The sequence below is a fragment of the Euprymna scolopes genome, chromosome 40 (genome assembly GCF_053919585.1).
Source record: "Euprymna scolopes isolate OS-2025 chromosome 40, ASM5391958v1, whole genome shotgun sequence".
NCBI lineage: Eukaryota > Metazoa > Mollusca > Cephalopoda > Sepiida > Sepiolidae > Euprymna > Euprymna scolopes.
In genome coordinates, this window is record NC_136521.1 from 70151889 (window position 1) to 70166564 (window position 14676).

Consider the following 14676-nt stretch of genomic DNA (forward strand, 5'->3'; position numbering starts at 1 on the left):
ATTAATTCTTTAATATTTATAATATACTTTAATTTTACCATCTTGGATCATTTGGGTAAATTTAATTGTAATTTTTATTATATATATATATATATATATATATATATATATATATATATATATATATATATATATATACTTAGATAACATTTTTTAAAAACATATTGAAATGTATATTTCACAAAATTAACTGAATTGCTACATTTACTGGATTAAAGTTTGTAATTAATTAAAAAATAACTAAAGTGATGTTAAATACAGGGTGCGGCAGAAATACCTTCCACTTTCAACCATATGTTACTAATGAACTTATGCATGTTGTTTTTGTTTAGCTCAGAACTTGCCATTGTTTTTAGATGTTTTTTTTTTATCAAGCAATATGATTCGGACTGGTGCACATTATGCTGTTACTGTAGAAATGTTTTTGAAGAATGGTGAATCTGTAGCTGAAACACAGAGAGCTTTCCGAGTTCATTGCAAGTTAAGATGGCATGATGCTGTTCCAGGCAGAAAATCAATACAATTATAGGTTGTAAAATTCTGAGCCACAGGTTCGGCGCTTAAAAGAAAACTACCTGGAAGGCCTCGAAACCTCGAATGCCAAACAGAATTCAAGTTATGACATTTTCCGTTACTCAGTCTCTTACACATTCAGCTCGCAAACATGATTTGGCCTTGGGATTGTCTGATCGAACAGTTAGAAGAATTCTACACACTGATATACAGTTCCAACCATACAAATTAAGGATTGCCCTGAAACTGCACAAGTGCGATTGGGAAGATCGTATGTCAAAATTTAGGAGATATTTCGGGTTTGTATTACTGTACACATAGATTCGAAAAAGTTGTCAAAAAACAAATATATAACAAATAAATGTTATCAAAAGCAAGATAACTTACTTTTCTACCAAACTGGATATATTTTTCGTGTTTTTATTCAATGTAACATGTTTATTCAGCTCGAAAAACATACAGTGTTTACCGATGTATTGGAAAATTCAAGATGGCGTCTGATTCTCTCTTTAACACGGTAAGTTTGGGAAAAGGTGTTATAAATAAAAACCCAGATGAAATACTGTTAAAAACTCGCTCAATATATGTTACCGTGACATAGGTTGACATATATTCGGCGAGTTTTTAATAGTATTTTGTATAGTTTTTTATTTATAACACCTTTTCCCAAACTTACCGTGTTAAAGAGAGAATCAGACGCCATCTTGAATTTTCCAATACATCGGTAAACACTGTATGTTTTTCGAGCTGAATAAATATGTTACATTGAATAAAAACATGAAAATTATATCCAGTTTGGTAGAAAAGTAAGTTATCTTGCCTTTGATAACATTTATTTGTTATATATTTGTTTTTTGACAACTTTTTCGAATCTATGTGTACAGTAATACAAACCCGATATTTCTATTATACCCTGTACAGGGTGGCACGATAAAATTGTCGCCCTAGAAAAGACGACATGATTACATTTCCATTTGATGAAAGTGACACGATGCTCAGAGATGCGTCACTGTACAACTCATGCTAACTTTATGATGTACATATTCGTTACAAAACATGTCACATTCTAAAAATTACGTAAATTGATCAATATTTTTTTTTTAACTACGAAAATCAAAATTCATGATTTTTAGCGATTTTACTAATAAACTATATTGAACATAAGGCTGATTTTTTAACTCTCCACTTCAATTTGAGTTGTTTCCCCCCTTATTTATTTCATTGGATTGCTATCATGACCGACAAAAACACTACGACTTGTTTAGTCATAAAAGTTAATTTTCTTGAATAAAAATTAAAAATAATTTTGATCAAATTACCTAATTTTTGGAATATTTCATCTTCGTCCTGTGATTGGTATGTGCATTATAAGTATTGAATTTTAAATGCCGCCATAAGTGAAAAAAAAAAAGAGTTGAAAAACGTAGCCTAGGTCAATAACTATTGCAAATAATACATTTTTAACCCCCCTCCGCCCCCCCCCCCAAAAAAAAGTGGGTAAATATTGAAAGATTAAGTTTTTTTTCTTTTATTATTTAAAAATCACACGAATTCATCCATAAAAACTGAAATATATTGATTTTACTCATGGGAAAAATGTGGGGAAAATAGAAACGAACATACACATGACCTACCTGTGAAGCGCCCACGTGTCTGCCTGTCATGCGCGTTGGACAGGAAAAAGAAAAAACAAGATGGCGTCTGTGATATTTAACAGAAACAGTTTTATGTAATCTCGCGAGATTCACGTGGATGAATGTAATATAAAGCAGGTCGCTTGGAGGTGTGGGGAGAGAGCCTTGGCTGTTCAGACGCTAAACAGTTGGCGTTACAAGACAGACGGTTACTCAGTGCATTGGAACGAGTGAAGGAGGTTTCAGTTCTACAAGCTATTTCGGCATGACGTCGGGATTTGATCCTAAGCTGATTCCACTGTTTGATGGCAGCAGCGCTGAGCAGTCAGTACAGGAATGGGTGGAAAAGGCAGAATTGATATGCCAGCTCAGTGAGGTGAAGCGTCTGGAATGCATGGTCTCAATGCATCTCGCTGGGGGCGCATATGCTGTATACCAGCAGCTAATGGATGGAAAGAAGACAGATTTCACCTGCATCAAAAACGCCTTCTACACAGCATTTGCATTAGATCCGGTTACTGCATGGAAGGCGTTTATGGCACGCAAGTTACATTCCGGAGAGACGGTTAATGTTTATCTGGCAAAACTGAAGAAGCTTGCGGTCCTGTTTGGTGGAATGTCAGAGAAAGGCCTGATGTGCGCATTTATTGCAGGACTGCCCGCTGGTGTGGAAGATCTGCTCCGAGCCTCATCCCAAGTAGACAAGATGGATATCTCGGAAGTATTAGCGTGGGTTTGGGTGATACTAAAAAGGAGTCCAGAGACTGTAGACCACGCGGCAGCCATGCAGCCATCACAGGGTGGATCTCAGGACCTGAGCACAGTACAAACTGCTACAAGTGTGGTGGGTCCAACCATTTGGCTCGTGATTGTCTCTCATTGTGCTCACTGACTAGAAGGCTTAGCGAGCTTCAGTGCTATAAGTGTAAAAACTGGGGACACCTGGCCATGCCTGTCTGGGAAACGGGCAAGGGGAGGAAGCTACAGCGCCAGTCTTCTCTCCAGATCGTCACTGACAAAGGCACTGCCCGCAGTGACTATGCACGTTAATGGATGTGAATGCCTCGCCCTTGTAGACACTGGGTGCACCCAGACCCTGGCGCGCAAGGCATGTTGCGACACTTGGTACAAGGACAGAATTCCAGTGCTAACCGTGGGTGGTGGGTCGCTGGCCTCTTATGGGGTGAGCGTCATCAGCACAAGCATCGGCGATGGGCCTGCGGTAGTCGTGCAAGCCCTGGTGGTGGACGGGGAGCTGCTTGGATACAACCTACTTCTAGGGACGGATTTGATTATACAGCTGGGTGGAATCACTGTGGACTGCAATGGAAAGATAGAGTTCTCCCAACATGAGAAACGTGTTTGCGCCACAATTACCCTGGATGAGCCTGACTTTCATGCAGAGTACAACAGGGAAACCAGAATGTGGACGGCATCTTGGAAATGGGCTGACGATCAACCACCAATATCCTTATGGAACCGACTATCTGAGTACCTCCCTCCAATGAGGCTCAGGGGGCAGTATGAATAAGAACTGCAGACTTGGATCAACAATAGCTGGCTACTTCCATACCCCAAGGATGAGCTCGGCCTCCCCCCCCCGAGGTCTGATTCCCCTGATGACTATCTTATAAGAAAGTAAACAGGTCTGACCCATCATGGACTACCATGAACTTAATGAATATGTCAACCTGTACACAGCAGGAGTAGATGTTTGTGCACTCAAATTAAGGGAGTGGTGGCAGCAAGGGTCAGACGTGGCAATTTTGGACCTGTGCAGAGCTTACCTGCAGATAGGCATTGAAAAAGAGCTGTGGCCATTTCAGACTGTGGAAATTAAAGGAAGTTGCTATTGTCTGACCAGGTTAGGGTTTGGTCTCAATGTGGCACCAGGCATTATGATGGCAATTATGCACGCAATCCGGCAACAGGATGAGGCTGTGTGTCAGGCAACATTGTCTTACATTGATAATATCTTTGTAAATGAGAGCCTCATGTCTGCCCAGTCAGTCAAAGAGCACTTTGAGAACTTCGGACTGACATGTAAGGAACCAGAGCATTTGCAAGACGGGGCAAAAGTACTTGGCCTGCACGTGAGCAGTAGCAAGGAGGGGCTCTACTGGAGGAGAGGTGGTGACATTCCAAAAGTCCCATCCAACATCATTCGTTGGAAAATTTTTTCTGTTTGCAGAAAGCTGGTGGGCCATTTCCCTGTGTGTGGTTGGCTCAGGGTGGCAGTGGCAGCCATAAAACGTTGTGCCACATCCGTATCATTGGGATGGGATGATAAAGTGCATGATGCCACGCTCCTGAGCATTGCTACCGGAAACTGTGGCCAGGGTGACTTGTGATGACCCTGTGTGAGGGAACTGGTGTGTTTACAGGAACGAGTTCATTGTCTGGGTGGACGCTAGTTCACTAGCTCTTGGAGTTGCCCTTGCAGTTGATGATGGTAATATATCGAAGACGCCTGTTGGCTTCGTCCAGAGAATGATTCTAGGCACATAAACTTGGCCGAACTTGATACCACATTGAAAGGAGTTACCCTGGTACTTCAGTGGCAAGTCAGGGTACTACATATTATCACGGACTCTGCATGCACTCATCGGTGGATAACCGATACATTGACTGGAAGAGCACGGCTAACCACATGGGCAGTGAGCGAGATGTTGATATGAAGACGGCTCACCACCCTAGTCGATACAATCAAACAGTACAACCTGACCGTAGATGTAACATTGATCAGGTCTGCAAGCAACAGAGCAGATGTGCTGACACGAGTACCACAACGGTGGCTGCTGGCTGATACCTAGGAAGGTTTTGAGATGCTGCAACAGCCATGTGCAACCGTCACATGTAATATGGATGCGGATCGTGTAATGTAATGTGGATCGACCCTTAGACTGCAGATGAGAGTGCAAGTGAACAAGAGGCCTGCACAGTCCCCCTTCAAAGAAGCACCCGACAGAAGAGAGTGCCACCCCCCTGCCATCAGCAATGCGGACACCTAGGAGTTAAGCAGACATTATATTTTGCCAAAATGGTTGACCCAGAAGTAAGAAGAGCAAATGTCAAGAGAGCAGTGGAAAGTTGTGAGGCATGTCAATCAATTGATCCGGTTCCGATACAGTGGATAAAAGGGCGATTGGGAGTGAGCGGCACGTGGCAGAGAGTGGGCATGGATATCACACATTATGGTGGCAATCACTTCCTCACCCTCATTGATTGTGGACCTATGTGCTTCGCGGTCTGGAGACCACTTGGACGCCAGAACTCCTCCTACATTATTCGCCAGCTGTCATCTGTGTTCTTTGAAAGAGGTGCACTCAAAGAGGTGCTGATGGACAATGACCCAGCCTTCTGCAGCCAGCAGGTCAGGCAGTTCCTGAATGAGTGGGGAGTGTGGCTGTGACTGTGGTGTGCTTATGTGCCATCTAGCAACGGTATTGCTGAGAGGAGCCATTGCAGTATCAAAACAATCGTGACCAGGAAGCAATGCAGCATCTCAGAAGCCGTATATTGGTACAACATCACGCCAAAAGATGGCGTCTCTCCAAGAACAACGTCTGCAAATACAATATACCAATACCGAGTCTGAGAAAAGGGAATCTACCCCAACAGAGAAGTCACCAACGAGGAAGGACAGGGGTTGTACGCACCAGGGGATCCTGTCTGGGTGAAGCCGCCGGGAAGCCGACAGATATACACCGGGCCGAGTGACCGATGTAGTGAGTCAGCAGTCAGTCATGGTTGACGGTGTGCACCGTCATGTTAGGGGCCTGAGGCCGGCGACACAGTTGCAACCACCACTGGATGACGGGAACGACTTTGGGTCTGAAGCTAGTGGGCCATCGCTCTGGTTTGCACCATCCTTATCCTCATCAAGCAGCGAATCCGATATTAGTAGCCTTTCAGGGGAGGCAGTGTTCTTCGACCCTCAGACTGCAGATGGGAGTGCAAGTGAACAAGAGGCCTGCACAGTCCCCCTTCAAAGAAGCACCGACAGAAGAGAGTGCCACCTCCCTGCCATCTTTGTGATCATGAGATCAGGGGGAGGATGTGGGGAAAACAGAAACGGACATAAACATGACGTACCTGTGAAGTGCCCACGTGTCTGCTTGTCATGTGCGTTGGATAGGAAAAAGAAAAAGCAAGATGGCGTCTGTGATATTTAACAGAAATGGTCTCATGTAATCTCACGTGGGTGAATATAATATAAAGCAGGTCGCTTGGAAATGTGGGGAGAGTTTTGGCTGTTCAGACGTTACAAGACAGCCGGTTACTCAGTGCACTGGGACGAGTGAAGGAGGTTCCAATTTTACAAAAACAATGAACTTTGTATATATATTTTTTATTATTAATTCGACCTTAAAAATATATTGAAATAAACATTTCGCGATTAAATGAAATAAGTTTAATCTCAAATCATAAATTTTACTTATTTTATCTATTGGTCCAAAAGTTTCTCCTTGAAATATTCAAACACAGACACACATACATTACTAAAGGAATGCCCGTCCCAAGATGGGTAAAATTAATCCGAACAAAACCGTTTTGTATCACTTTTATGTCCTCTTATAAAGATTAAAATCAAGATATAAAGATATTAAACCTTATGTATAGAATCTTTATATGATTTTGACGAGCTGACAACCCAGCGTACAATATGCTATTTCAATTTATGCAGATTTCGTATGTATTATTTTAGAATCAATCCTCTATTGATTATTATAGATTACGAGGAATAATTTGCTCGGTGGACTAATTCGCAAAATAAATAAATAAATAAATAAATAAACATAATAATGATAATGTTGTTCATCAAATTCCGTCTGTGTTTGTTTACAATATCACGTCAGCTGATATTTGGGCTTGATGAATGCCTTAGAAAAGTCACTTCTGATTAATGTTTAATTTTAAAATATGTAAAAAAAATGAAATGATTTGCAGCAATTTTAAATGGTACCTTTTTTTTATCATAAACTGAACTTATTAATTAGAAAAAATTTAAATAAAATGATGATATACACCGGGCTTAAACAGAAGATCATTCGATCTGTAGGCCAATCCTCTATGACTAAGCTATATCTCCAGATTATAATAAAACCTGTTTTTATTAAGAAGAAATGATTTGTGTAACGTAAAATACTCCCCTGTAAAAATGATTCTTTTTTATCTATAAGAGAGAAAAGACTATTTTTAAGATCGGATTTTTTCGATTTTCGATATTTATCGGATGAAATTCTGCACAAAACATATCTAAGAACACTGTCAGACATGTAAATTAGCTTCGTGTGAAATTTGCAAAAGATTGGCTCCGAAACAACTGAGCCTATGAGGAACTCACACACACACACACTCTCACACACACACACACACACACACACACACACACACACATAATAGCAGAGATTCTATAAAATAAAATTTTAGGTTTATGTTAATATCCATTGCTAAAATTTCCCAAAATTCGGAATTTTGACGATGAACTTCCCCACCCACCCATTACACCACAAAATTTCACAAAAAAAAAAAAAATACTCGACTAGCTACAACCACGATATACAATTTCCCCCACTCTCTAACTGTACCTACATCTAAACGTAGGTTCCATGATCAAAGCTTCTTTCCAAGAACTTCGCGCCTATGAAATACTGTTCCATTAGTCTGCTTCCCGGTTGAATACAACATGATAACCTTCAAATCTAATGTAAACAAATTCTTGTTAAGCCGTCCCCATAAATAATCAAGTTCTAACCAATTTACACCATTAACGATTACTACACTACCACCTGACATTCATTAACCCTTATCCTCAAGTAGCCTTCGGACCTTGATAAGTGATGACTCCCAAGTAAAAAAAAATTCTTACTGATGAATTTATTAGCTTATGAGTGAATTCCACACACACACACACACACACACACACACACACACACACACACACACACACACACACACACACACACACACACACATATATAGTAAGTTTTGAAAATATATATGACAATTGAGCTACATAGAATTTTCTGTATTTTATCCTCAATGTTATGGCATGTTTTTATATAGAGATGTGATATTAATTTTGATGGTTAACCAATCAGATTCTTTATTTCTGCTCTCGTTTTCAGCAGCCAATGGTCGTGCTTTTATCAGACAAAATTTCAGCTGATTTCTAATTCACCCCTCTCTTGGTTTATTTTTCAAGAGGAATGGGTCATCTTTCTTTGTGTAAAATGATACTAAATACAACTAAAATGAAACCACTTTCCGCCTGCCAATTCTGAAATGCTCAGAGTGTGAAATCAACATCGATAGAGATCTTTTTTTTCAAGCAAATTTTATGTTGAAATCACTTATGCACACTACATGTTTTTATGGTACAATAATTTTTAATATTACGTTTCTAAATTTTTGAGATGAGGATTGGTTATTTTTATTATTTGGATTCTTTGGACTACTGTTCTCATCTTAAGTGTCATTGTCACAACGTTTCAGTCAATGTAACTTCCAACCTTTTTTAGGTGTATCTTGTGAAACTCAAGAATCTGGGCGGAATTTTGAACGGAGCCCGTTATTTACTTCACAGGGGTAGCATGCTCTCGTTCCGGCAGCCATGACTGGATAGAGGGCCTAGGTAATTCGCAGTTGTTTTTGATTCCCAAGTTTGACAAGATACACCTGAAGAAGGTCTGAGATTACATCAACCAAAATGTGAAAATGACACTCAAGATGAGAATAGTAGTCCGAAGAATCCAAATAATACAAATAATTTTGAAGATTATGAAAACGTTTTTAAAATCTTATTGCCAAGGCTGCTGCAAAGAAGGTGGTCTCCCTTTACCATGGTAAAAAATCACTCGCATCAGAGAGTATTCTATATCTTCAAAAAGCCACAATTCACCTATGCATCGAGTATTGTTGTCACATCTGGCCTGGAACATCTACCTCTAGCTTCCCATTTTTAGATAGGGTTCAAAAAAAAAAAAAAGAAAAAAAGAGTCTCAAATCTAATAGGTTCCACACTATCTGCCAAGCTCTAAACTCTGTCCCATCACCACACTGTTGCACCCTTGTGTCTCTTTTACAAATACTTTAATGGAATGTGCTCTGATACACTCTTAGTACTTGCGCCCTCTTGACGTACATACTCCCGACTAACCTGACAAGCCAGCAAAATCCTGTCCCTTTCACTGTCGAGGTCCGTAGATGCTAGAAAGCCTCCTATTCTCCTTTGGACTGCTAGACTTTGTAATTCCTTCCCTGTGTCTTGCTTTCCTGACTGTAATTTGCAGAAATTTGAATGTAATGTGAACAAACATTTTGTTGCTCAACTCCCCACAGTTCTCTGTTAGATAGGATCCCAAAAAGTAGCCTTTGCATTCCAAGTGGCAATATACCTTGTTTGGAATGAAAATGAATAAAAAAAAAAAAGTCACCCATGCACGTTATACAGGTGTGCACATTATGTGGGTGAAGTTTACTATGTTAGTTTATTGTAAACTAGCAGTTCAACCTGGCTTTGCTCAGGCCAAACTGACAGAACACCCTTTATGTAAAATTTCAAATGTTTAAACCAGAAATTGGCCGAGTAATTTGGTAGAGACCGCAGAGGTCAAATTATTTTTAACTTTGACCCCAATTTTAGCCCCTTAACATTTTTTTTGGACATTGATCAAATTAAAAATTTGATCAATGTCCAAGTAACCTAGATTTAAAATTTCAAGTGTTTAGAACCAAAATTGACGGAGGAGTTTGGTAAAGTTTTCAAAGGTCAAACCATTGAACTCTGATAAAATTTCTGGCCGAAAACCAATTAAGAAGATTTTCCCAAATCTCAATACTTCTTATGTCAAATCTCGAGTCTGTAGACCGAAAATCGGCACAGTTATTTGGTAGGGAAATGCATGCACGCACGCACGCACGCACACACACACACACACACACACACACACACACACACACACACACATTTTCACTTTTATATATAGATAGATTGATTACCTACACAAGAAAATGTCACCTCATACCAATTTACGTTAAGCTTACAAAGTGAACTGACCTCTTCTTATCTAAATATTGAACAGATGGTTCATATTATTTGGATTCATTGAACTACTGTCCTCATCTTCAGTGTCATTTTCAGAACATTTCGGTCGATGTAACTTTCAGCCTTCTTCAGGTGTATCTTATCGAACTCTGGAATGTTTCTGTTGAACTCCGGAATTTTGGACGGAATTTGGACAGAATTTCGAATGCAAGTCTTTATTACTTCACGGGAATCGTACGGTTTTGTTCTGTTAGCCATGACCGGATAAAAATATTAAGTAATTTGCAATTGTATTTTTCAGTCGCTCACACCAAAAATGAAATAAGTAAATCACAACGATAATGAGAACTAAATGTGAAAATCACAATCAAGATGAGAACAGTAGTCCAAAGAATCTAAATGATACAAAGAATCAATTCTCATCACAAAAATTCAGAAACATAAGGAAAGATTTTTGTTTCTTTTTAGGATGTAGTGTTTGAAATGTTCGGTATTTTTGACAAAGTTTGGGTGATTCCGAATTCGGTAACTAGGAATTAGACTAGAGATTACCAAAGGTGGAGGGTATATTGTTGATTTTTAAGAGTTATGCGGTGACAAAACTAAAAAAAAAATAAAATAAAATAAATAAATAAATAAATAAATAAAATAAAAAATAAATAAATAAATAAATAAAAAAATAAATAAAATAAAAAAATAAATAAAATAAATAAAAAATATAAATAAAAATAAAATAAAAATAAAAATAAAATAAAAAAATTTACAAAATAAATAAAAAATATAAATAAAAATAAAAAACGAAATGACCTGGACGTGTTTTGTACTGTTTTGTTTATTCGCTTTGTTTTTTAATAAAACTCATTCTCTAAAATTTCATTCTTTTAATCAAAAAGGAAAACCACCAAAATATTTTCAGACATTTCCATTTCAAAATTTTTCTTAAATATTTTTACATTTTTCATAAGGGCTCTGTGAGCTGAATTAAAGACATCGACGAGAAGGATAAAAGACATTGGCGGGACAGATCTGGCCTGTGTGCCATAGTTTGGGGAACCATGAATTAGACAATCGTAGTTGAATCACTTACAGATGATTTATAGAGAAATTGTGAATAAAATTCTAATTTTATTCACAATGTTAACTAAAATAAACAAAAGTTACGTTACTGAATTTTTGAGATGAGGATTGATTATTCGTATTATTTGGATTCTTCGGACTACTGTTCTCATGTAGTATGTTATTTTCACAACTTTTTGGTCGATGTAACCTCCGACCTTCTTTAAGTGTATCTTGTTGAAATTGAGAATCTTTTTACTGAACTCGGGAATCTGTATGGAATTTCAAACATAACCTTTTATGCAATCGGTCTCATACATTATAGTTTTTTTAATGCAGGCGAAACCATTACGGCGGTGAAGTACTGTCAACAAATGGATGAAATGCATAAGAAACTTTGATAACAACTCTCAGCATTAGTCAACAGAAAAGGCCTAATTCTCCTTCATGACAATGCCCAACTGCACATTGCTAAACCGACCATGCAGAAGTTGAATGAATTAGGCTACAGAACTCTGCCTCATCTGCCATACTCTCCAAACCTCTCACCTATTGACTCCCACTCGACAACTATCTGCGTGAGAAATGCTTCAAAAACCTAAGTGCTATTAAAAACACCTTCAGCGATTTCATCGTCACCAGAACGCAAGATTTTTACGTCACTGGCATAAATACACGTTGTTTTGCGTTGGCAAAAGAAGTGTGTTCATTCTGATGGTGCTTATTTCGATCAATAAATTTTTGTTTGAGTCGAGATATGTTCATCTGAATTTAAAAGTTAAAAACCGCAAGAACTTTCTTGTCAATCTGATAATTCTTTCTTTGAAATGTTGGATAAAGTATCCATATCAGAAAGGTATTATTTTCTAGAAAGGTACTACCCTTCTTTTAAAATAAAATGCACCAAAGAAGACTGCTATTCCTCAAATCTCGTTTCTCCGGACGTCACAGTAGTTGGTTCTGAGCAGATAAATAAAACGCTTCATATGAACATAGAACGGTGGTCATTTCCGGCTAAAAGATTTCCACAAGGTCAACAAGATACACCTGAAAAAGTTAAGAGTTTACATCATCTGAAACATTGTAAGAGTAACAGCCAAGAGGAGAACAGTAGTCCAAATAATTCAAATTAGTGGGACCTGTGGAAATTCCACAGTGGACTCTTTCTAACTGACTACACTATGGTAGTCTTCAAGTCCAACGTGAACAAGTTTTTGATGAGCCATCCCCTTAAGTAATTCAAGTTACCAATGAAGACTGCGATATTTTCCCATTACCTACTGTGCACTTATTAACCCTAATCCTCCAGTGCCCCCCCGGGCATTGATTAATGGCGACTCCTTTGTAAAAAAAAAAAAAAAAAAGCTGTGGAAATTCCACAGTGGACTCTTTCATATGTAATATATTGATGTTGGCATTCTGTAAATGTTCACTGTAAATGGAGACGCGCTGATAGTATGGTAGCTCTTTTGTTAAAACTGCAAAAATGTTTATCTAAGCTAGTAGCAACGCCCGGCGTAGCCCAGTCGTAAAATATGCTTAAATATGATACTTTAATTTATGCAGATTTCGTATATATTATTATAGAGTCAATTTTCTATTGATTTTTATATATTATAAAGTTGTGATTTAAAAAAAAAAAAAAAAATCCATATGAGTTGAGTACATTAACTTGAATCGAAATCGAAACCAAAACTTATGAAGAAAAAAAAAAAATAGATGACTTGAGTGCCATCAGCTATAATCGAAACAGAAGCCAAAACTTATTAAGAATTTTTGGTAAAATTGTTTATTACAAGAAATAGAAGGTCATAACAATTAAATGATAGTCACTCGGAAGAAAAAAGATGTAAGCGTGACATACAAAACAACACACACGTTATCGTATTAATATATAGATTATTATCGATGATACAGAGAAAGCTGATACAACCTGCCCAGAGTGAATCGCCGTATTGAGACAAGGACAGCATAAGGTCCTCATTCTATCTTGATTTTAATTTTTTTAAGGGTACATAACTGTTCTGTCCAGGTGATTATTTTTACCCTGCCTGGGACGGGTATGCTTCTAGTAAATAACAATCAGGGCATTCCGTGCAGACCGTGACCTACTTGGGAAACAACCAGACACTATTTTTTACATGGCGCTGATAATGCAAAGAACCACTGTTTTAATTTTTGTTGTTAAAAACCTGTCGTACAGGTTCAAAAACAAATGGATACAATTACCAAGTCTCATGAGCTTTGAAAATTAATGACTGCATTAGAGTCTGCCATTTCTCTTTCATTGTTGGTCTTCGCACATTGTTTGCCCTTAATTAAATCGTTTTAGAGTAGACGAATCTAAAAATTCTTTTCTTTTATTCAGTCATTTATTAATATTATTATTATCTAAATATTAATTTACTTGTCCGTACGTCCAGTGTCACAAAAAATCATCATCATCATCATCATCATCATCAATTAATGAGAAACGAATTACTTCCCTTTAGTCGATCCTAATCAGTTAAAAATCATTATAACCATTTCCTCTCCAAAAATTAAAAAAAAAAAATAAATAAATAAAACAAACATGGCTGTCTGTTTACGGATTCAAATTGGCTATTTTACTTTATAATTAAAAAAAAAGTCACGTCGAGAAAAGTAAAGTTTTTTTTATTATAGTTTCTTTTTAAATTAAAAAAAAAATGTACAAGTGAATTGAAATCTGTTCCTTTATAATTTAGATTAAAAAATTATTCAGAAAAAAAACGAAAAAAAATGTTGTGTGTTGAATTTTCATTGAAAAACATTTTAATCTTTAAAAATCAGTTCTTTTTAATGTTAAAAGGTTAAAAAAAATTGTTTTAAATTCGTCATCATTTGTTTTATTTTCATTTTTATTCATTTTATTTATAATGTGTTTAAAAAACTTTTACTTACTGTGGAATTTCCATGAGTTCTGCAAGTCTATATATTAATATACCTTCAAGGTATGCACGTAGGTGTGTCGCGGTTTCCAGATTACAAATTATTTGATCGGGAGATCCTATTTATTAAAAAGGAGGATAGACGGTGATAATATACTACAAACATTAAATTATTGTATGTAGATGCATTAATTTAATGTTTGTAGCATGTTACCTTCTATCCCCTTTTTTAATAAATAGGATCTCCCGATCACCAAAGACGCAATGTAAAAAAAAAAACAAAATTAAAAAAAAAAAAAATTATTTCGCTTTTGAGCCGTATGGTAAACTTAAATATACCTTCTTGCTCTTCTGGATAGGATCCAAGGGTAGTATCTGTTCTGTCTAAAGATGGTATAATGATATTGTGGGGTTTCTGTTTGCGCCAAACGTCCATACAATGGAAATATGTCAGACTCCTATAATGATATTGAAGATAAACAGACATAACCAGATATATTATGACACTACATTA

General features: G+C 37.3%; 1 protein-coding gene across 8 annotated transcripts in view; it reads right to left on the reverse strand.

Moving 5' to 3' along the window:
* LOC145265627 (anoctamin-10-like) overlaps positions 1–14676 on the reverse strand; it is a 329084-nt gene that overhangs the window by 136173 nt on the left and 178235 nt on the right. The window contains exon 2 of one of the 8 annotated variants that reach the window (XM_080121665.1): positions 14502–14620. The exons of the other annotated variants lie outside the window; for them this stretch is intronic. The gene's annotated coding sequence lies outside the window, so the exon portion shown is untranslated. The remainder of the gene's footprint in view (positions 1–14501; positions 14621–14676) is intronic. 8 annotated transcript variants of the gene reach the window in all.